Consider the following 22,544-nt stretch of genomic DNA (forward strand, 5'->3'; position numbering starts at 1 on the left):
AATATGACATTTGGCCCTCCGCTGCCACCGGGGAAGGATGCCGCTTGCCGGTGTGGTTTACTTGAGCCTACGGCAATATCGCAGGCACCAGGGTAGCACAGTTCGAAGTCAGTAGACGAACGAACGGCTGCCAGCGGGGTCACTCAGTCTCAGCGCTCGCTCAAATCAACGCCGGTGCACAGTTCCTTGATAACGCGGCACCCCTCCAGGGGAAACGACCCACCTCACTACGGCTGCAATCGAATAGCGATTCAGTCGGGGCACAGCACTTCCTACGCCAGCATCAGGGTTCTCAGGGGCTTCACGGACCTCCCTCCGACTTCCTCATACGAGGGCTGGTCCCACCCACGGCAACAGTTTCCCGGGTCTCTGGGAAAGGGCAGGGACGCTAATCCCGCCCAATGAAGGCCGGCCTCTCCCCGCCCCGGCGCACCACCTCACCTTCGATCACTGCACAACCAGGAAGCGCGCAACGCCGGTGGGGCTCGGAGACGTCCGAGTCCCCCGCGATAGGCGCTATTCATGAAGGGGGCACTGTGGAAGGTCGTGACTCGCCTTTTCTTCACGACTTCACCACCGGGGGGGCGCGGAGGCACATAAACTTGGCCACAGTCTTTTGGGGCAATGAGGCACTAGCTGGGCAGGCGCTGTAGGCGCAAGGTTACTGGAACACGCCTGACTGGGACGCCAGTCAGGAATCAGGCTATTAACCCTTGCCACTCTACTGCCTGTGCTCTCAGCCACCTCAGGGGTCAGCAGGGCAGGTGTCACTCTGGTGTCAAGTCTGGAATCTGAATTACATCTCAAATGGCCGCCAGGGACTGGGCTTTATATAGCCAGTGCCCTGAGGTACTGGCACGAGCCAGAAGGTTCCAGAACCTTCCCTGGCTGTGTCAATGGCATGGCACTTTTGAGGTGTCTTTTGGTCACTCAGAGCCACCGTACTGGGGCTCTGGAGCAGCCATTTTGTGTACCTGAGGAAAGTTATGAAATTCCTGTCAGGAAAGCGCGCCAACCAGAAAGGGCGCCAAAACCTCAAAATGTCAGGGTTCAAGGAGGCTCCAATTGGAGTCACTCACATGAGGGAAATATGTGTCCACCATTTTAAGGTTAAACACACACAGGTTGCCAACCTCAGTTTTCATGTCCACAGGTTTCGCCAGGCGCCTTGTACATAGGTGCCAGAAACCTTGTGAGCAACTGGGTGTCAAGGAACACCTAGCCCCATGAAACAACACACAAAAAGGTCCTGGTAGACAAATAAAAAGCAGCAAATTTTGGGAGGTTCAGGGGAACAAAAGAAATCATATTGGTGAGGGGACTCTCAGAAGCAGACGGGTCCAACAGTGCACCAGCAAGGAGACCACAGACAGCACCACCTTCAAAACATCACTCAACCACTACCACCAACTCCAGAAAGATAGGAAAAAGAATGCCCTAGTTGGGCACAACAAAGCCAGCTACAACCACAGCAAGAAACTCTTCATCATTGTCAAGGAGTTCTCCAACCCCTCAGCTACAGAAAACAACATCACCCCTCCCAAGACCTGTACGACACACTGGCAGACTTCTTCCATGAAGAGAGCTCCACCATCTGCAAACACTTAGCACCCAACCCGCCGCCTCTAACATCCTCAGGCTCCTTGCTCCTGCAGACACTAACTTGGACCACCGGATCACCACCTGGAACAAGCTCTTGACACATAGCACCACAGCCAGCACCACAGCCATCATGCACTCTATCCAGTCAGAAGCACCCTTAGACCCAAGCCCCCATCACATGTTCAACCTCAAAAACAGGACTGTCAGCAACACGCTCACAGCCATCATCAACACATCCATCACCTCAGCCACCTTCCTAGAAGAATGTAAACATGCTGAAGTAAAACCCCTCCTCAATAAACAGTCCACAGACCCTAACAAGCACAAGAACTAACAGCCCATCTTCCTGCACCCCTTTCCCACCAATGCCCTTGAGAAGACCATGAACCAATAACTCCCGGAATACCTGGAGAACAAAACAAATCTCCTGTACTCATCCCAATCTGGATTCCGCACATACCAAAGCATTAAAAATGCCCTGAACGCAGCCACCAATGACATCAGAACCCTCCTAGGCTGGGGAAAAGTGACCTCATTGACACCTCTGCGCAGTCGTGGGCACCATCTCCCACCACACCCTAACCCAGAGACTTCATCAGATTGCAGTCCAAGAGGGATCCCTCAAATGGATCGCACCCTTCCTCACTAGAAGAACTTAGAGAATGCACTTTCCACCCTTCACCTCGGAACCCAAAAATATAATTTTCAATGTCCCACAAAGCTCATCCCTCAGCCCTACCCTGTTCAATGACTACATGATCCCCTGGCAAACATCTTCAGAACCCATCGGCTGATCATCATCTGCTACGCAGACAACAACCAGCTCATCCTCTCTCTATCTGAAGATCCATCCACCGTAAGGGCCAACTTCCTCCTGTGCATGACCGGCATCACCGACTGGATGCGGGATAACTGCCTCCAACTCAACATGGACAAAACAGAAGTTCTGATCTTCTGGAACATCCCCTCCCTGTGGAATGCCTCCTAGTGGCCTGCTGAACTGGGACCTTCACCTGCACCTACAGACCACTCCCGAAATTTTAGCATCATCCTGGACACCAAACTCACCATGAAAAACCAGATCAACGCTGTCTCCTCAGCCTGCTTCCTCACCATTTGCATGCCCCAAAACATTTTCAAGTGGCTCCCAGTCACCACCTAACGCACCGCTACTCAAGCTCTTGTCGCCAGCCACCATTAATACGGCAAAGCACTCTACACTGGAGTCATCACTCACCTACTGAAGAGACTGTAGACCATACAGAACTCAGTGGCCAGACTCATCCTTGACCTCCTCAAATGAACCCACATCACCCCTCACCTAAAAACACTCCACTGGTTCACCGTCCACAAGAGATGCCAATTCAAGATGCTGACCCACGCCTACAAAGCCCTGCACAATCAAGGACCTGCATACAACAACCACTGCCTGAGCTTCTATCGCCCCTCCAGCCACCTGCACTCCGCCTCCCTCGCACACATACCCCACACTTGCCAAAGCTACAGTGGGGGATGCTCCTTCTCCTACCCCACCACAAAGTCATGGAACAGCCTTCCCCTTCACCTCTGTACCTTAGCCTCTCTTCAGGAATTCATAAGGGGACTCAAGACCTGGCTATTCAACTGATTCCTCCCAAGCAGCTTGGCTCTCAATGCCTGGATACCACCACTAGTGATTAGCAGCGCTTAAGAAATACTGATTTATTTCTTGATTGGCCACGTCCTGTTTTACTAATATAAGTGTGACAATGTACCCCAAAGTGCACCACCAGCTATATTTCTACCACACTGTTACCCCTCTCTTGCTGCATGAGTGTGGCTCAATTCCTGCACTTGTTCTTAGTCTGATGCTTGAATTTTTCACAATCTATATAACTTCAGGGACGTAACATTGAAACTCTGAAAATGGTCCCAGCACCACTGCCACCAGCATGTTTCTTTGTGAGGCTTCTAGTTTTGGTTTACACACTTTCATTATGGGCTCGAAATCTTAGCATACAAAGTGATGTGGGCTAAAATATCAGAATTGACTGGAGGTGTTACACATCACATGGCGCCACTTGTCAGTTAAGCATTAAAATAAGCACTGGCAACATGAATAATTTTGTGTGGTGCAAAGTTTTTTTACCGAGTTTTACAACATAATAAAGGTACAACATGGACTGCTGCAGTGCAACCTTCTCTAACACTAAGAACATCCAAGGGGCAGTTGGCAGTAGCAGAAGTAACATTAAACAATTCTCTGACACATTCAGTACAGGTACAGCACAGGTTGCTAACACATTGAAGAGGGAATGATAGGTGTTAAAGGACTTTTGTATACTTTTCGTAAACATTCATAAATAAGACAGAAGTAAGAAATTTCTGGAAGAAATAGCCAAACCTTTTATGGAATTACCATACATTCATACACGGATATAGGATAATGAACCCTCACTTACCCACTAAGGTATGCTTCATAAGTGGATTGCACACCTAGCAATAAGAATCCAGCATTCTGTACTGGTTGTACAGTCTCCTAGTTATGCGTTCCCTAGTTTGGGTGGGGGTCGTGTCCTTTGTGTCCACAGTTATGTTGTCCATTTGTTAAACTGTCAGACCTATATCAATACTGTATGTGGCTCAGCTGAAATTTGTTTTACTGGTGTCTCCCTTATAGAAGACTAAAAAAAGGAGGGTTGGTCAACGGCCTTGCTGCTCTTTTCCGTTGACATTTTTCTTCGCTTGTATATTGCCCTATGGGAACAGGCATATTCCTCAGAAACTACTGTGAAACAATCCATGGTTTAGAGGGCATGTTTCCCAGTGTCAGAATGGGGGCTGGGGGGAGGCTGGCCAAAATTCCCACAGCCACAATCATTGAAGAGTCCTGCAACACTCTATTCATGAGGCTGTCGGAAATTGGGGCAGTGTATTTTGGATTGTTTCACTTTACTACATAAGATGATATCACTGCAATAACACCTTCGCTGCGGCGGCTATTCTGCCGCAGCGCTAAGGGGGAGGGGGGGCCGCGCATTCTCACACGCTGGTGACGGAACCTCTCCGTCACCAGCCTCGGGTGAGCTGTGCTGATGACGAGCGGTTCCGTCATGGCCCCGCCCGCTCAATAGAACGCACCGCGCAGGCGCAAAATCAACACCGCGCAGGCGTGTCGGGCGGGCCATGACAGAACCGCTCCGTCATCAGCACAGCGCCACCGCCGCTGATGACGGAGCGGTTCCGTCATCAGGGTCGAAGAGGTTAAGTTGCCTTTATTAGCATTAGTGAACCACACCACTCATGCCCTAACGATTTTATAAATGACTCAAAAGCAAGTCAGTGCATAAGCCTTTGCTGTTATAGGTGGAGCAACATGATAGTTTATTAAACCATATACACATGAGATTTTTTGTACAGTGCACATAGTGAACTACATTTTTTCAAGGTGCTCTCAAATATGTTGATCATGGAAAAGAACGCACAGTAAAGAAAAGCCATTGCCTAGGATCGCATAGTTTGCTGTAGCTGGGACGCTGGGACTGAAATAAGGTTTCCTAATTAGAGATTGTGCAGTTCAGATCCTCGATAGGTATTTCATGGGTGAGGGACGGCGTGGAATTTTGGGGTAGGGATGTGCGATGCTTCCTGCGTGGAACACTGTGATGTTCCCTTAGATGAACAATGTGGAGGGAGAACACTGAGGTGGAAGTTGCTGCCGGGCAGTTGATGTGTCAGGAAGCATAAAAACTGGAGTACTTACTCTTATGGAGAGTGCGTATCCTTTTCAGTATTGCATACTTTTCCACTTCTGCTATGATGCCAATTGTATTAGTGACACAAAAGGCAAGTCAGTTATCTTGTGCCTCTTAGTCAAGGCCTTTCTTGTTTTTGTACATCGAGCAACACTATGGTCTATTAAACCATATAAAAGAGAACTGTGTGCACAGTGCGCGTCCTCAAATACATTATCCGAATCTGCTTTTAGGTGTAATCAGCTTAGAAGAGGAGAAACTGTGAAGAAAAATACTTGCCAGAGTCACACAGTATGGTCAAGCTGGGAAGCCTAGATTGGAACTGGGGTGTCTGGGCCAGAGCCTCTCAACTGACTTTTGCCTGTGGTCCTGCCAAAGCTTCTGACTGGCCTGGCATGTTATGCAAGTGCATTCAAAATATCCTTTGTTTTTCCATAACGAACCAACAGCCATAGAAGCACCCCTTCTTCATAGAACAGGTACCTCCTGAGTGGAAACAGTGCAAGCTTTCCTCATTCAGAGGACAGATAGAGAGCTAGGGAAGCAGCAGTGCACGCTTTGCTTTCTCACAGAACAGATACAGCATGGCAGTAGCAAACCGATCTTACTTCGCAGAAGGCAGTTAATTGCAATCTTCCATTCCATGCAGAACCGATCCAGCAGGATAAACTAGTACAAGCCTTCATCATTCACGGAACATGTACGGTTGAGGAATGAGTGACATGTGGATTACAGACAGATCTCTAGAGCAGGTGTCTAAGTCACTGAAAGGAATGTACAGGAGGATGAGTGAGCAGATATGCCAGTGCTGACACTCTTCTCACTATCTGATACTCCATGTCAGAATCCATAAACCCCTGGTGCTGTTACTCAAAGACCTGATGTTTTGATTATTTGGTTTTACAGTAATTGAGAAGTAGCCGTTACCTAGTAGATCATTGTTTTTTGGAGCAGCCCAGCCACAGCCTAAGTAACTATGCTTTGGACAAGAACACAGGTGCCATCCACTTCGAAAAGATTTTGGATGTGCATTCACAAGGCTCTGTGCAGTCCCAGACTTTGTGCTGCACTGTCTATAATGTTGAGGCATTAATGCCAATTGCATGTGTGGTTATCTAAAAAACTCACAATGAGCCAACATAACATGCAGCAAAACAATACGTTGGCTCCAACTCTTTCCTATAATGACACATTTTTCTTTGTAAAGTGTGACAGTGTAAAGATTCATTGATGTTGCAGAACATAGACGTTTCCCCTGTGAATCGCCTGGTGATATATTTAGTGTCATACCCTGGAATGTCACTGCTTTACCCTCAGAGATTTATGGCATCCTGTTCTAGCTGCCTGAGTCCGTTACTGTACATCTTTAGAGTGTGTTTATTTATTTATGCATTATTATAAAGCACGCTCAACCAAGGGTATCAGTGGCCTGTTCTGTAGTCAGCTTCACTATTTTAGTCTCTGTTTGCAACCCGTGATAAGCCTCGTACTGCTTTAATATAGCGTTTCATTTTGTAGTTGTAGACCCCGTGAGTTATAGTTCCCATTACCTTAAATCATAATTCCTAGTTCTGTGTAGCTTTTCCGACTAAAGTGTATGCTCCTCACCTCTCAATACGATTACTGTGTATCCAGAATGCTACTAATAACTTGTTAGTCTTGATTTAGATTTCCTATTCTGTCTCAGGAAGGTCTCACAGAGAAGACACTATGATAATGATCTGGCAGGGCTTATGTATATCATATTTCCCATAAATGTAACTTGTTCTCATGCCTTTATCCTGTTTGTCTGCCCTGATCAAACATCTACCCAGAAATGTGCACCCAAAAAGTAATAGCTGCAGCAGGCACGTTCATTTTTCTTTCCTTGGATATTAATGGATTGTGACCACAAGGTTCTAAATTGTTTTTCTACGATGCCCTTATAGAGTCAATAATATGTACATATGGAGATCCTCGCTGCTCCGTGAGCCTGTGACATGCCAAGTCCTCGGTAATCTACCTTCTTCAGCCTCTACATGATCCTCTGCGGTTAGAATTGCCAGGCAAAAATCACCATCAGTTTATTTCTTTTTATATAATTTTTTACCCAAATATTCCACACAGTTAGCAAATCAAAGCATAACTAAGTGCATCACACTTACTAATAAAGATAAGACCAGACTCACAATTCCAAATAGTAAAAGAGAAGTATTTTGAGAACTTCACAGAAGTGAATCAAGGAAAAGCAAAAAATAATGTGAGAGAATGTAGCCTAATGGCTTGGTCAGTGGATCTCAAATCTGGGGAAACGGGTTTGAGTCTTGGCATTGATCTTAGCCAAGATGCCTGCTGCGTGGGAGCCCCAAAATGGAGCTCCCAGATTGAGGATTTTGGGCCAGATGTAGGACCTGTTTTTGCATGCGCAAACGGATTTGCGAACCTGTTTGCGCATGCAAAAACATATTGGGCCATGTATATAGCCTATTTAGCGAGTCGCAATTTTTTTTGTGACTCGCTAAATAGGTTTTGCGACTTGCTATTTGGAAGGGGCAATCCCTTCCAAATAGCGAGTCTCAAAACAATGTACTAATGTTTTGCGACCGCAATTGCGGTTGCAAAACACTCACAATTACCACCTACTCCCCCTTCCCCTTTGCAAATGCATGCAAAATAATCTTTTAAGGGCAGTTAGTGGTCCTAGGGACCACTGCCTGCCCTTAAAAAACGAAAACGTTTCATTTTTTTAAAAAATGCATCCCATTTTCCTTTAAGGAAAACGGGCTGCATTAAGAAAAAAAACTGCTTTATTAAGAAGCAGTCCCAAACATGGTGGTCTGCTGAGCCCAGCAGGCCACCATCCCTGGGAGGTTGGCATGCACAATGGGTTGTTGTACCTTCCTCGCCCTTCCACTCTGTCTTCCCTCCATACAACCCTATCTTCAACCCTAAATCTGCCAGGCCAAATCATTTTAGTCTCCCCGTTACTGTCGAACCTCCTGTTCCCTCACAGTATGTGTTCGCCCCCTCCACCTCCACCTCCAACTCACTCATGATCATCCGTTCTGATACCTCCAACAACACGATTAATGAGTGTATCACTCTCAATACTAGAGAATGTTTTACCCCAGCACCTTAACTTTGAACCCTTTACGTCCTTCCTTCTCTCCTATCTCTCCACCCACTTCACAGGATATAGCCACCGCGCCCCTCTGCCATTTAACCTTAAAGGTTTTCTCTTCAACCTCTTACTCAGAACCCAGACACCCTCTATGCTAACTCTCCCCTCCCAATGGTTACTATAACTGATCTCATGCGGGGGTCTATCTCCTTTATGCAATCTTCGTGAGGGTAAAGGGCCTCAACCATCATCTTATTCGGGGCTGCCACTTGGTTATGATAGCCTCTGCCTGCTTGAGGAGAAATTGGTTGACCTCAAGCAGGACCTCCTTTCTTTAAAGGATAACCTCCAGAGCCTCCTACACTGTTCATTGAAGACTGAGGAGCTTCGCAAACTCTAACCCTCCTTGGGGACTGATCTTCCTACTCTTCCAGCAAGTATTAAAAGTTGCCGAGTGTAAAGGTCTTCTTTCACTGACCCTGTCAACCCACGCTGGCCCTCTTGACCTCTTCCTAACCACCAATCTAGACCCCTTCGGTTCCTGCCTCAGTTGTCGCATGATGACAGGCTTGTACTGTTGCTGTCGTATGATGGCTATGCTGTCTCTCCAATCATTATACCAACAATCTCCTCTGACCTGGATAGAGAGCATAGAGTTAACATTAGATCCATGAATAAGGATAACCTACTTCAGGTCACCACATCTCACCTAGTAGAGGCAACTACCAACTCTCATATCAAATCAATGCTTCTCAAATGCGGATCATCAGTGAAACACGCAGCATATATCTCTGAACTCATCATCTCACAAGAATTGGACAACCTGATCCTTATTGAAACTTGGCTCAATGACTCCTCCTCCCCAATACTCAACAGATGCATAATCAGATGCGCCAGACCTGTCAAATTCGGGGGGGGGGGAGGTATTGCCTGCATCCATCATTAAAGCCTCATGTTAAAGAAGGCTCAAAATGCTTGGGTGTCCTCCTGTGAGCACCTAGACACTGAGATCTGGAACAAGGCCATGATGGTTTGCGTGCTTCATATGATTTATCATCCCCCTGGGAATAGCCTGCGCTTCATAGAGCAAATGATGAAGTCCACCTCCGCTTGCTCGGTCCTTCACCCTAACCATATCTTCCTCATTGGCTTCAAACTACACTGGAATGACACAAATGAGGAAGGCAAGATGGCGGCTGCGTGAGCTGTGCATTGTTGCTCTCAGACCGCTCAGTCTGCCGAGATGCCGTTGGGGAAGCTAATGTCCTGCTAACCCGATAACCTCGATTTTCAACCCCCGTATGCACAGTACCTCTCCCCGCTGCTCCTCCGCTGCTCCTCGGGCTCTTTGGGCAGGCTCTGGTGGCTTCAGAAATCGACAGAACCTGCATTCTACAACGGAACTCCGTGAAGCCGCAAGCCGTGAACTCCGTGAAGCCGCAAAAGCCGAGCAAAGCCAAATGATCCGCCATTTCGGTCTCGGAGCCACTGGGGGGAGCTCCTGGTTTTGCAAAATAGTCGGCGGTTCTGTGACTTGTGGTTTTTTTTTGTTACGTTGTGAGGAGACCGTACTGGAAGAAGCACTCCCGAAGCAAAGTTTGGTTCTTGGGACCTTGTACAGATTCAATATTTAACATTTTTGGCTGTGACTTTTGGTTCCCTGGATGTTTTTGGTGCCCGGCCTCCGTGGGATTTGGCACTGCTTGACGGAACTCCGGCTTTGGGTTCCGCGAAGCCGAGTGATTTGTCTTTTTGGTTTTGGTGTGCAGCGCAGGTGGAGTAAGCCGCTGGGGGAGCACGCGAACTGGAGAGAGATGCCGCCTCGCCGGGCAGCCCCTAACGATGGGACATTAAGCATGAAGGTGAGCCCTGCCAAAAAGACATTAACGGCAAAAGATGTGGAAGTGGCCCCTACCTCCGAGCAGGGGGGGGTGAGAAGGCAGGGCAAATAAGTGAGAAAGGTGGAACCTCTGGGGCAGAGCAAGTTTTGCACGACAGGGGGGCAAGGAAAAAAACACCTACAATTCCAGGGATGTTTGCTGGCATGCCGGTAAATGGGAGGCGGATCACACTGCCCGACACACATCTTGAGAGAACTCCTATACAGCTGGGAAGTACGGGCTCTGTTTCTATTGCAACCGTATCTGCTGCACCTATAGTTGTGGATAATACCACTATTGATTCTAGCAACGGCGCTATTGTCACTAATAAGGCCAGTAATATCATATCTGGGACTGATAATGTATTTATAATCCCTGAGGCTGCAGACCTCCATATTTCAAAGCTATCTACACCATTGGCCAGGATCCAGGTGGAGGGGGGCCTGGGAGATATCCCTAATCTACATAATCCACTTTGTGAGCAACAAGATGGAGCGGATAAAATACCAGGCACCCCTGATGGCGACAATTTTTTCTTGATCGCTGAAGAGTCGGATTCTGTGATTGGCAGTGATATAGATAACACAGACATAGATGCCTCAGCTGATGACAGTGACACAGATAGTGCTCATATAACTGCTGATACGTTTAAAAAAGGTTCAAGGGGGAAAAGCGCACTGACCCTAGACATGATGGCGCCCACTCGGACCCCAATGCCCATCTCCAGTGGGATTACTCTACTACTAATCCTGGGAGTGAAGGGGGAGATGAGCACAGGACATGGATTTCAGGAGGTTAATCTATGTGCCTCAGGAACTAAGAACGAACAAATTCCTTCAATGTCCCTAATTTATGCAACCCTCAAGGCAATGCAAGTTGAGGTTCGCCAAGAGCATAAAAGAGCTCAACTGGCTACGAAGAAGATACAGGGGGCTATTCGTAAGACCACGAAAGCCTGTACAGAAGTTATGGCACGGACTTCAGCTCTGGAAGAGAGGGTAGTTGGTTTAGAGTCTGGGTTGGAAATCACCGAGCAAAAAACCTCTGCCAACAACGCCAGAATGGTGGACATTACGTGGAAATTGGAGGAGTCTGAAAACAGACAATGAAGAAATAATCTCCGCCTTTTGGGTATCGAGGAGAAAGCTGAAGGTGGGGATATTCGGGAGTTTGTGCTCAAGCTTTTTAAACCTGCTTTCCCAGAGCTTTCACACTGAAACTGGGAGACGGAGATTCAGAGTGCCCACAGATTTCCACTAATGGTCAGGAACAATCCTGGTTCGGATACAAAACCACGAGCAATTTAGATTTTTATTTGGGCAATTTTTTATTGTGACAAGCAATATTTGTAAAGGCCCGGCCGGACCCTAAAAAGGTAGCAGAAGGACATACATTTTTTGTATGACCAGACTTTTGCCATACAACTGTTGAGAGTAGATGGCGTCTTTGGCAGCTTATCTCTCCTTTTCAGAAACTTAATTGTGAAGTCTATTTGATGAGTCCCGCTAGGCTGAAAGTCATATTTCGGGGGCGGGTCAGGGTTTTCACCTCAGAGATCCAGGCAGGGGATTATTTAAAGGAGATAGCTGGGAGCTAGGTGATGGTTGTATATCAGATAATGAGATAATTCTGGACTGATCTGGATTGCCTGCTGTGAATCGAATTTTCTTTTCTTCATATGTTTTTTCTTTATCTGTCATATGTCTAATATCATAATTGTTGTAAATGGGGGGACAGGGCTGGGGGTAGAGGGTGGAGGGTGGGCTATTCACTGGGGGGAACTGGGGAAAATAGCGGTAATAGGGGACAATGGGCTAAGTGGATTAGATTAGCAAATACGTTTTGACTATTAATCTGGATGATAAGAGGGTGGATGGCAGGGCTTGGCTTCCCTCTTTTTTTTCTCTTAGGTCGGGGAGCAACAAGGAGGCGCATCAACGCAGGAGGTATCACAAGGGTCTGAGGACCTTTTCTGCCTCTGTTATGGGTTTGGGTGGGGGGTGGGACTCCTGGGTTGGGAAAGGGGAGGTGGATTCATATAGAATGGAGGATTAAAAGGAACTCTTTGGGGACATTTAGAAAAGTGGGTTGCTGTTTGTCTCATTGGTATTGGTTGTTGGTATTCTTTTATAATCTATGGGTGGAGTTAAGATAGCCACTATTAATATTTGTGGATTAAATGATTCCAGGAAACGCAGAAGGGTAGCGGAAGATGTCAGAATCCTAAAGGCCGATATTATCTGCCTTCAGGAGACCCATATCGAGGCTAGTGGAAATAAGATCATGGAGCTGGATGGGTATCAGCTGATTTTATGGTCCAAACAGGAGGTTAAAACGAAGGGAGTGGCAATCTTTGCCAGCCGGGGCTTGGCACATTTTTCACGTTCCTCTTCTGATAAATATGGCCGATGGGCTTTCACGCAGTGCTCAATCAATAATAATCTGTTTACATTGTGTTCTGTTTATGGGCCAGTTTTAGATGACCCTGAGTTGTTTAACTGGCTGAGAGTTGAATCGGTGGGCTGGCCCGCGCCGGTTATACTCTGTGGGGATTTTAATATTATTATTGACTGTGCAATTTCAAATCATCCTAAAGTAAGATATCTAGGCCGGAAGCCGAAAGTATATAGGTCTCTCATTCAGTTAAGGGAGCTGCATGGGTTGGTGGATGTTTGGGCAGAAACTCAGGGACAAGATCCCGGTTTCACCTATTATTCAGCACCGCACCGATCCCACTCAAGATTAGATTATTTTTTTATTTCTCATAGTCTGGTACAGAGTAGCACAATTGTTAGGTTCCCTAGGGTGATGTCTGAACATAACCCTTTGGTACTGGAGCTGAATATTAAAAATCAAAGATGTGTTTCTGGCTGGACCTTTAATCGGGCACTATTGAGTGATAATCTGTATTTAGAACATATGGCCATGTGAATTACTAGATTTTTGAACGAGAATTTGGGCAGCACTAATATTCAGAATGTATGGGATACTTTGAAGGCTGGTATTAGGCCGAAGACCACGCAGTTTGAATGGGAGGTACAGAAGAAGGAGAAAAATAACTTAAGAGAGCTATACGAAGTGTTGACTAAAGCTAAATTTGGTTAGTACAATATCAGAAGGTGGGGATATAGAAATGGCTCATTCTGGAATCATAATAGCTAGATCTGCTAAAACTTAGATCTCATTCGGTAAAACCGCGGGAAGATATATTGCCTGGCGGACAAAAATTTATGAAAGTAGCAAAAGGGTAGGGCATTTATTAGTGGTTACGAGTGCGGGAAAAAGAAGCACAAACTCGGATTATGGGAATTAATGATCCCGATATTGGCTTAGTGACTGATCCCACTGCGATCCTGGCTGCCTTTCAGAAATGTTATCAAAAATTATACTCGGGGGCGTGGCTAACTGCTGAACAAGATGGCTGTGTAGTTGAAGAGCTCCGGGGATAACTCAACCCTTCCCATCAATCCGTCTACTAATCTGGACATCTACAACACTCCAAAGGCTTGTCCCGAGGTCTAAGATCACGCGGTGACGGCCGGTGAAACTCCGGAACGAATTTGGTGCCGGGATCCACTAAAAGCAGAGGGCGATCTGTGGTGGCCTGCACGAATCGTAAAGACCGCGGCCTAAAGTTACTCAAGGCCCGGGGACGCGACGGAGGTGAGGCGGGGCTCGGCAAACAGCTCGCCGTAGGCTGAATTCGCACCCAGCGCTACCACAAACAGAGCGCTCCGGGGGGGCCCGGTGACAGCCAGCGACGCAAACACAACAGCTCAAGAAGTGGCCTGAGTGCGGTGGGGTCCGGCAGGCAGCGTGACGGCCAGGAGCTCCGGCCGCAGGGTGACTGGAAAATACCTGCTCTGCAAGACGACAGGAACACGATACCCCCAGCAAACGGTGAGGCGACTATAGCGCCTCTAAGGAGAGCGCGGGTTGTGGGCCTCCCCACCCCAAAAGGTGGAAGGCTGATGACGGGGGCGAGGGATAACCTGCGACGGCCTACCTCCTGCACGGAAGTCGGGACCTAAATTAGTTTAAAGCCCGAAAAGAAGGGAGGGGCTTGGAGGTGCGCAGCTAGTAACACACTGGTGGTGAAAGGCGCACTGACCTTCAGTGCGAGTGAGACGCTCCTCAAAGGCACCGGAGCGGTGCATGGTGCACGGCTGCCTACAAGAGCTACGGCGAAGTGGCGGTGAGGCCCGGTGAAAGCGGGACAGCCAGGATCTCGAACCCGGGGGTCCAACAGTACTACAGACTGACTGGCGCTGTAACGCTTAATCCCCATAATTTAGCGAAGCAGGCCTGACGCGAGTGGGAGACCCCCTCTCCCCCCCATATGGGACAACCCGGCAAGCGCAGACTGGCATTGGGAGCTCCAACACTTAATTACTGGAGCGCAACTCAATAAACAACATTGGCGGAATGGGTCATCAAAATAACGGGGTGGCCAAAGGCGCGCCGAGACCTAGACCCTCTGCGACCACCTGCTGGGAGTCATTGGCGAACACGAACTACTGCCACAACAAAACACCACATCAATCCTAGTGTTAAGATCAACAATTAGCAGCTCACGGATCTTGCGAACAAGAGAGAGTCTATCACTGCGCGGCGGATTGCCTAACTCACCAGTGAAGGTGCCATGTCGGGAAGGGGCGCACGGAATCAGACCACGCAGGCCAAACTAGACAAATATGCGTATGACAAAAGTTTCCCACCTCTGGCAGAGGGGCGCCCATCCACGGGCAAGGCGGCAGACAGCGAAGGGGCGAAGAAGGGCACACTTGAAGACATAATGAAAGCACTGTCGAGCGTTCAAACCACTGTGGGGACGATCTCAACGGATGTCTCACTGCTACGGGCGGACTTCCAGGAAATGGCTGACAGGGTTAAGGAGGTAGAGGTGGTCACCAAGTCCCTAGTGGAAGACACATCAGAGCTGCAAACGGCCCTATCCCGAATCGAGGCAGAAGACAAGCTTCTAAAGGAGAAGCTCGATGATCAAGAAGGGCGCTCAAGAAGGAACAATATATGCATTCTTGGTATTCCGGAGAGCGAAGGCACACAAGCAATGGACCTGTATGTGGAGGAACTGATTAAGGCGAGATTGCAACCCAAGGGACTATCCAGTTTCTTTTCAGTGGAGAGAGCACACAAGGTTCCCGGCGGCAGACCAAAACCAGGAGCGGCCCGAGACCGGTGCTAGCCAGACTGTTTAATTTTCGAGACAGAGACGTGATCCTGCAAACAGCAAGAGTCTCGACACCAATTCGAGTACAAAACTCAACAATTGCCTTCTTCCCGGATTACACGGCCGAGGTCTCTCATCGTAGGAGAAGATCATGGAAGTCAAAAAAGCACTACAGGCACAAGAATTGCCCTACTCCATGCTGTTTCCAGCAAGGCTCAGATTAGTGGCTGAAGGAAAAACATGGTTCTTCGAGACACCGGAAGCGGCATATGACTGGCTCGAGGGCTGGAGGCAAGCAGAGGGACCCCGTCGTGGAAACAAGAACCACCGCCACCGGATGGAAGAGGAAAACTCCGGAACTCAAGCGTCCAGATGACTAGACACGGATCGCTCACCAGGGACAGAAACGGAGGGGATCGACCACGATCCACACTCCTGAACAATCGATTCATGAGACACTAACTGTTAACATAGACAATTATGGTCGGACCGGCCGTGGACACTGGACTAAGCCAGGCCTTGGAGAGCAGGAAGGGCTGCTGCTCCCACTGGACCTTTTACCCCGACAAGCAAGTACTATGGTTTGGGATGGGGAGAAGCACTCTGCTAAGTTGGGGTGGCGGGCGGTTGAAAGTCCGTTAAGCAGGGAGGCAGGGAGGGCGGGAGGGATAAAGGGCAGGGTTGTTTATATTTTGTTTTGTTTGGTTATTGTTTTTGTTGGCAAGATTGACATGTCTGAAATTCGAATGGTTGGCAGATCCACTATTGAGTTCAGAAAGCAACAGTTCCTCCTTCCTACACACTATACTCATGGCACTAGATTCACAACCTGACAACTCTTGCGGTGTAATGCAGGAGGCCCCAGTAGCCCCCTAAGAATATTGACATGGAACGTGCGAGGACTGGGCGATAAGATAAAGAGGGGACTGGTGTTACAGGCCCTAAAACGCCACGGGCCAGCGCTAGCGCTTTTACAAGAGACGCATCTTACGGGAACGGCATGTAAGGCAATGGACAGATGGGGGTATAAAATGGTGGCACACTCAGAATTCTCCTCGGGATCCAGGGGGACAGGTATTCTAGTGCGGAAAGCATATCCATTCATAGCTTTGCAGACTAAGGTGGACGACCAGGAACGGTTCGCTGCAGTACAGGGTCAGTGGGAAGGCAGACTCCTGAATAAAGTATCAGTATATATACCACCGGCACTTCACTCAGTGGCCCTTCCAGCCTTTAGCGAATTCTTTCTTACCCTACCAGAGGTTGATTTCATCATAGGAGGAGACTTCAACACTACAAAAGACGCAACCATAGTCACGTTCCCGTTTCCGTAGCTTCATAGAAGCTATGGGGTTGGTAGACGTTTGGAGACACACACATCCCACTGCTCGACAATACACATACCACTCCACTGTGCACAATAGTCTGTCCCGGATAGATTACTTCCTGATGTTGGGCGCCAGACTCCACAACATTGAAGAGGTAGAAATAAGACCCAGGGGCATCTCGGGTTAACTCCCCGGTGCTACTTACCCTCTCCTGCCGGAAGAAATCCCGCCGGCGGTGTCTCCCATTTACCCTAACTATCTTAAAGTGCCAGGCATTAAGAAAGAACTCAAGAAAGCCACTAAGTACTATTTTGAGGAAACACTGCATCAGTAGATTCGCCATCAATAGTATGGGAAGCATACAAAACGGTCCTTAGGGGTCAAGCAATTGCCTCTATTACTGGGTACAAACGGACACAACAGAAGGAACTGGCAGAGTTAGAGTTAGCCCTGCAAGCAGCTGACACAGCACACACGACAGACCCCTCACCGGATACGGAACACACCTTGTGCCTCCGACAGCAACAATATAGGGACCACCTCAAAAAACGGATGGTTGATAACATCACGGCGACAAAACATAAAATATACGATGTAGGAGACAAAGCAAGTAAAATGCTGGCATGGCTAGATAGGAGGGGGGATGGCGCTAGGGGAATACAGCAGCTGCCCAAACGGGAGGGACACCTCCAGACGCACCCAGAAAACATAGTGCATACACTAGCAGAGTATTTCCGGGAGGTCTATACTCCGACTTTGGAACTGACAGAGGCTGAAGTAATGGACTCCCTCAGACTTATAGAGATGCCAACCCTTACACCAGAGGCGGCCTTGGAACTGGAGGCGGACCTAACAATTGAAGAATTGCAAAATGCAATCCGTTCAATACAATCAGGGAAAGCACTGGGGCCCAACGGGATCCCCATAGAATGGTACAAGCAAATGGCCGAGACTGTGAGCATGCCTCTATTGGCAATGTATAACGAAAGTCTGGACAAGGCCGAGCTTCCACTGGACCAACAAATAGCGATGTTAGTGGCGATTCCAAAACCCGGTAAACCCCCGACGGAGTGTACTTCATACCGCCCGATATCACTGCTAAATGAAAAAGCCAAAATTTTAGCTAAATTGTTAGCAAACAGAATGATGACCCACCTCCCACAGTTGATCCACCCAGATCAATCGGGTTTCATGCCCAATAGGAACACGGCTCTCAATCTTCGACGTGTGCATGGGGCACTGGCACAGGTTCCATCGTTGTCAGATCCGGCGGTGATATTATCGTTAGATGCGAAAATTGCATTTGATATGGTGGAATGGAAATATCTATTTGCGGTCCTATCACATATGGGATTTGGTCCTAAATTTAGTGCATGGATACGACTCTTATACAATAGGCCTTTGGCTCGGGTTACGGCCATCGGCCACATATAACACGAGATAATGCTGGCAAGGGGGACACGCCAGGGATGTCCCCTGTCGCCGCTATTGTTTCCACTGGTATTGGAACCTCTAGCAACACTGATTAGGACGACCCCGTTGCTAAAGGGAATCAGCTGGAGGGAGGGTTGGGAAGACCGTCTCTCGCTTTATGCTGATGACATGTTAATATACCTTACGGACCCAGAACATGGCATACCAGAGCTTCTTAATATTTGCGATACCCTCGGAAGAGTGTCGGGATACATAATAAATTGGGCCAAATCAGTCCTCTACATTCCGAAGGGACCGGCGCCGGCACTCCCCGCCAATTGCCCACTAATGTTAGCGGAAGGCTCCTTTAGGTATTTAGGCATCTATATCACTAACGACACAGCAGACTTCTTCTCTAGGAACTTGGCACCCACCTTGGAGCGCCTCAAGCGCGATGTAGCACATTGGGCATATTTGCCCCTTACGCTCAAGGGTAGAGCGGCGTTATACAAAATGATGGCTCTGCCTAGATTTCTCTATGTCCTCGGCAATACACCGTACCCGGTCTCACCCCAGTATTTTAAACAGATAGCAGCACAAGTATCAGTCCTTCTTTGGGTTCACCGCCCGGCGCGCATAGCACAGATGAAACTACATAAAATTTGGTATGATGGCGGGATTGCACTCCCGAACTTACAATTATAATATTGGGCCGCACAACTTAAAGTCATCAACCAATGGATCCATGCACCTCATGATGACCCAGCATATAGGGCACAGTTGGGCACAAATAGCATGCTAGCCGCGCTTTACAATAGAGGGTTGGCCTCAAAATTGGGGGGACCCACAAAGCACACGGCCACAGTGTGGTACACAGCGCAGACGAGATTGGGATGGAGAGGAGTTGTAAATAAACTTACCCCGCTTTGGGATACCAAAGCTTTAGGCCATCTGCGGCGTAGTAAGGGATTTACACAGTGGGACAATATAGGCATCTCCACGGTGGGAGATTTATGGGACAGAGGAACAGTGAAACCCTTTACCCAACTCCAGCAACAATATGACCTAGGCCCGAATGAGACGTATAGATATATACAAATAAGACATGCATTCTTGACGGTACTCCCGCCAGACACTGAGGACGGTGAGGCCTCCCCGTTGGAGGATCGTTTGCTCACTGATCACATGCATAAACGAGCCACCTCACTTACGTACCGGAAGTTACTCAATAACCTGCCAGACCCCATGGTTACACTACGGGGGAAATGGGTGACGGAGGTGGGAGACATGGATGATTCGGAATGGCTAGAAGCCCTGTCGTCACCTAAAGAGGTGGGAATCTCTGCCAAGCTGAGGCTAGTACAGCTTAAAATCCTGCATCGCATATATTACACCAGGACCACCTTACACAAACTACAAAGTGCACAACATCCATATTGTCTTCGAGGGTGCGGGGAGGAGGGTACTTTTCTCCACACCATATGGGAATGTCCAGCATTAGTAAATTATTGGCGTCAGGTGCTACGCACAATATCACAAACAATGAAGGTATCGCTTCTGCCAGAACTGCGAAGATGTTTACTAAATGTTTGGGAACCCAATGACCTCACACACCACGGACAAACTTGGGTCACGTTGGGCCTCATGATTGCTAAGAGGGATATCGCGCAGAAATGGGGGGCAGCAGAGTTGCCCTCACTAGCAGCCTGGTGCAGAAACATGGATCTTGCTACGATCATCGAACGCACAGTGTATACAACTAGAGGGAGCCCACGAAAATGGACTAAAATCTGGGCGGCCTGGAACACTTTCCGAGGGGACATTTGTGATTCGATGCCGGAGTCTGATACAGACAGCTCAGATGAAGAATGAAAGGGTGGGTGGGAATAGGGAAGGGAACGAGTTACTGTAGGTACTACAAAGAAGTGTAAAATGTTCTATTGCTTTCGTACAGAAGTTCAGTTTGAACATAAGTAAATTGATCAGGCGAGATGATTCTTTGATAACTGTCAGAATTGCCAATTTTATAGTTGTCTTAATAAAAACAATAAAAAATAAAATTATACTCGGAAGACGTCAGAGAGGAATCCAGGCTACAGGGCGAAATCGCCAGATATCTTTTTTTTTTTTATTTCTTTTTATTGAGTTTGTAGAAAAAATAAATAAACATCTCAAAACAGTAAAGCAACTCAGTCCAGTACACTACAGCATTCTTCAACCAAATTGCGTGAATCATAAAGGCACAAAAACGTTGCACACATTTATCAGTTACAGTAATGAATCACTAGGATATAACAATCTACTTCATGTGTCAGTCGGATGAGCACTCAAATAATGCGTTAAATATTGCCAATAGTCTTTCGGTCTAGAATATGCAGGAAGCTCCTCCTCATATGTGCGCAGCGTGTCCTGGCAGTGGGACATATCACTCATCCATTGCTTAACGTTCGGTGTTGTTTTACTGTTCCAACACATTGATATCCGCCGTTTGGTGAGCAGTAGCGCAACTGCACAAAATTTACGCTTCATAGCTCGGACATCTCTCAGAAGCCCCAATAGGCACACCCGGATGTTGCATTCGAGGGTCACACCCACCATTTCTGCCAGTAGCGTGATAACCTGTTCCCAATATGATCGTACCCTTGCACAGTGCCACGCTAAATGTAAGAAATCCGCTTGGTCGATTCCCCAGCGCTTACAGCGCGCCTCTGATCAGAGCCCATGCTTGTATAGCTTTGCAGGTGTGTGATATGCTTGATGCAAATATTTGAAATGCACAAGTCTCAAATTACCGTTTGGTGTCAACATCTTAGTTAAATCACATGTCGTTTGCCAATCTGTTTCCGATAAAGGATCTTCTAACACTAAGTTCCATCTTTCCATTGCTTTGTGTGTATCACCATTTATTTCCGTTTGCGCTGTGGTATACAGACGGGACACTAAGTGTGTAGTGTTTGGAGAGGTCAATATTAATTGCAGTGACTCGAGTTGTGGCGGTTCATCAGGATAGGTGGGGTATAATTGTTTGATCGCCTCTTGTAATCTGTAGTGGGTAAAGCGAAATAGTAGTGTCTGGTTCTGTCCATAAGATAAGTCTGTTATCGTTTGGAATTTCCCGTTATTGTATAGGTCTCCTAATGTATTGAAACCGACCTGGCGTAACAGGTCCATGCCTACTTTCTCACTTGTGACCGATATTTTAGGATGGAATTGGAGTGATTGGACTGGTGCATAGAGTGGGAGTTTGTGTGCCAGTTGGCCTAGTCATTGCCATGCATCATTAGTAGTGTCTATTGTGTTTATATCCCTATCATGCAAAGGTGGACGCTTGTGTGTTATAATTGCGTTTAACGGTATTGGCAGTGCGTCTCCCTCCTCTATTGCAGTGTGGGTCATGTACGGGATCTTATGGTACCAGTAACTGGCATATTGCGCCTGTGCGCATAGGTAGTATAGAAGAAAATCCGGAACACAGAGCCCCCCTTTGGAATATAGTAAAGTCAGTGTGTGTAATTTAATGCGTGCTGTTTGCCCGCCCATATTAGCCTGATCACCACGGAGGAGATGCGTTTAAATACCTATTTTGGAGGGGGAATGGGTATGTTGTTAAATAGGTAAAGGGGTTTAGGGAGGATCACCATCTTTACCACCGCAATACAGTCGCCTAGTGATAGTGGCAGTTGTATCCACCGGCTTACTTTATACTCTAGTTTGGATAGCACCCTCCCGTAATTGGTCCGAATGACTATTTCTGGGTCCCTATGGTACCATATTCCCAGGTTTCTTGCAGGGTCTTCCTCCCATTCTAGTGGGAATTCAGTGGTTATTGGCAGTGTAGTGTCCGTGAGGGGGATAATAGAGGATTTGTCCCAGTTGATTTGGAGTCCAGAATGCCCCCCGAATTTATTATATTCACGTAAGAAGGGTGCCAAATGGGTCTCAGGGTCTCGCACATACAGCAACATGTCGTCCGCGTAGAGCGAGATATGTAGGGGTCTGCTCGGGAATTGCAGCGCAGAAGGGTGGTGATGTTGGCGCACTTTGCATATGAGTGGTTCCAAAGCCAGGGCAAACAATGAAGGGGATAGTGGACAACCTTGTTGCGTCCCACGTTCTATCTTTATTGACTCGGATACATACCCATTTATGCGTACCCTAGCTACAGGTTGCATATAGAGAAGATTAACCCATTGGACAAACATCGGGGGGAAGCCCATTCTTTTAAGTACTGTGATGAGGTAAGACCACTCTATAGAGTCAAATGCTTTGGCAGCATCTAACAGTACCGCCACAGCT

This window comes from Lissotriton helveticus, chromosome 3_1 (genome assembly GCF_964261635.1).
Source record: "Lissotriton helveticus chromosome 3_1, aLisHel1.1, whole genome shotgun sequence".
Classification (NCBI taxonomy): Eukaryota; Metazoa; Chordata; class Amphibia; order Caudata; family Salamandridae; genus Lissotriton; species Lissotriton helveticus.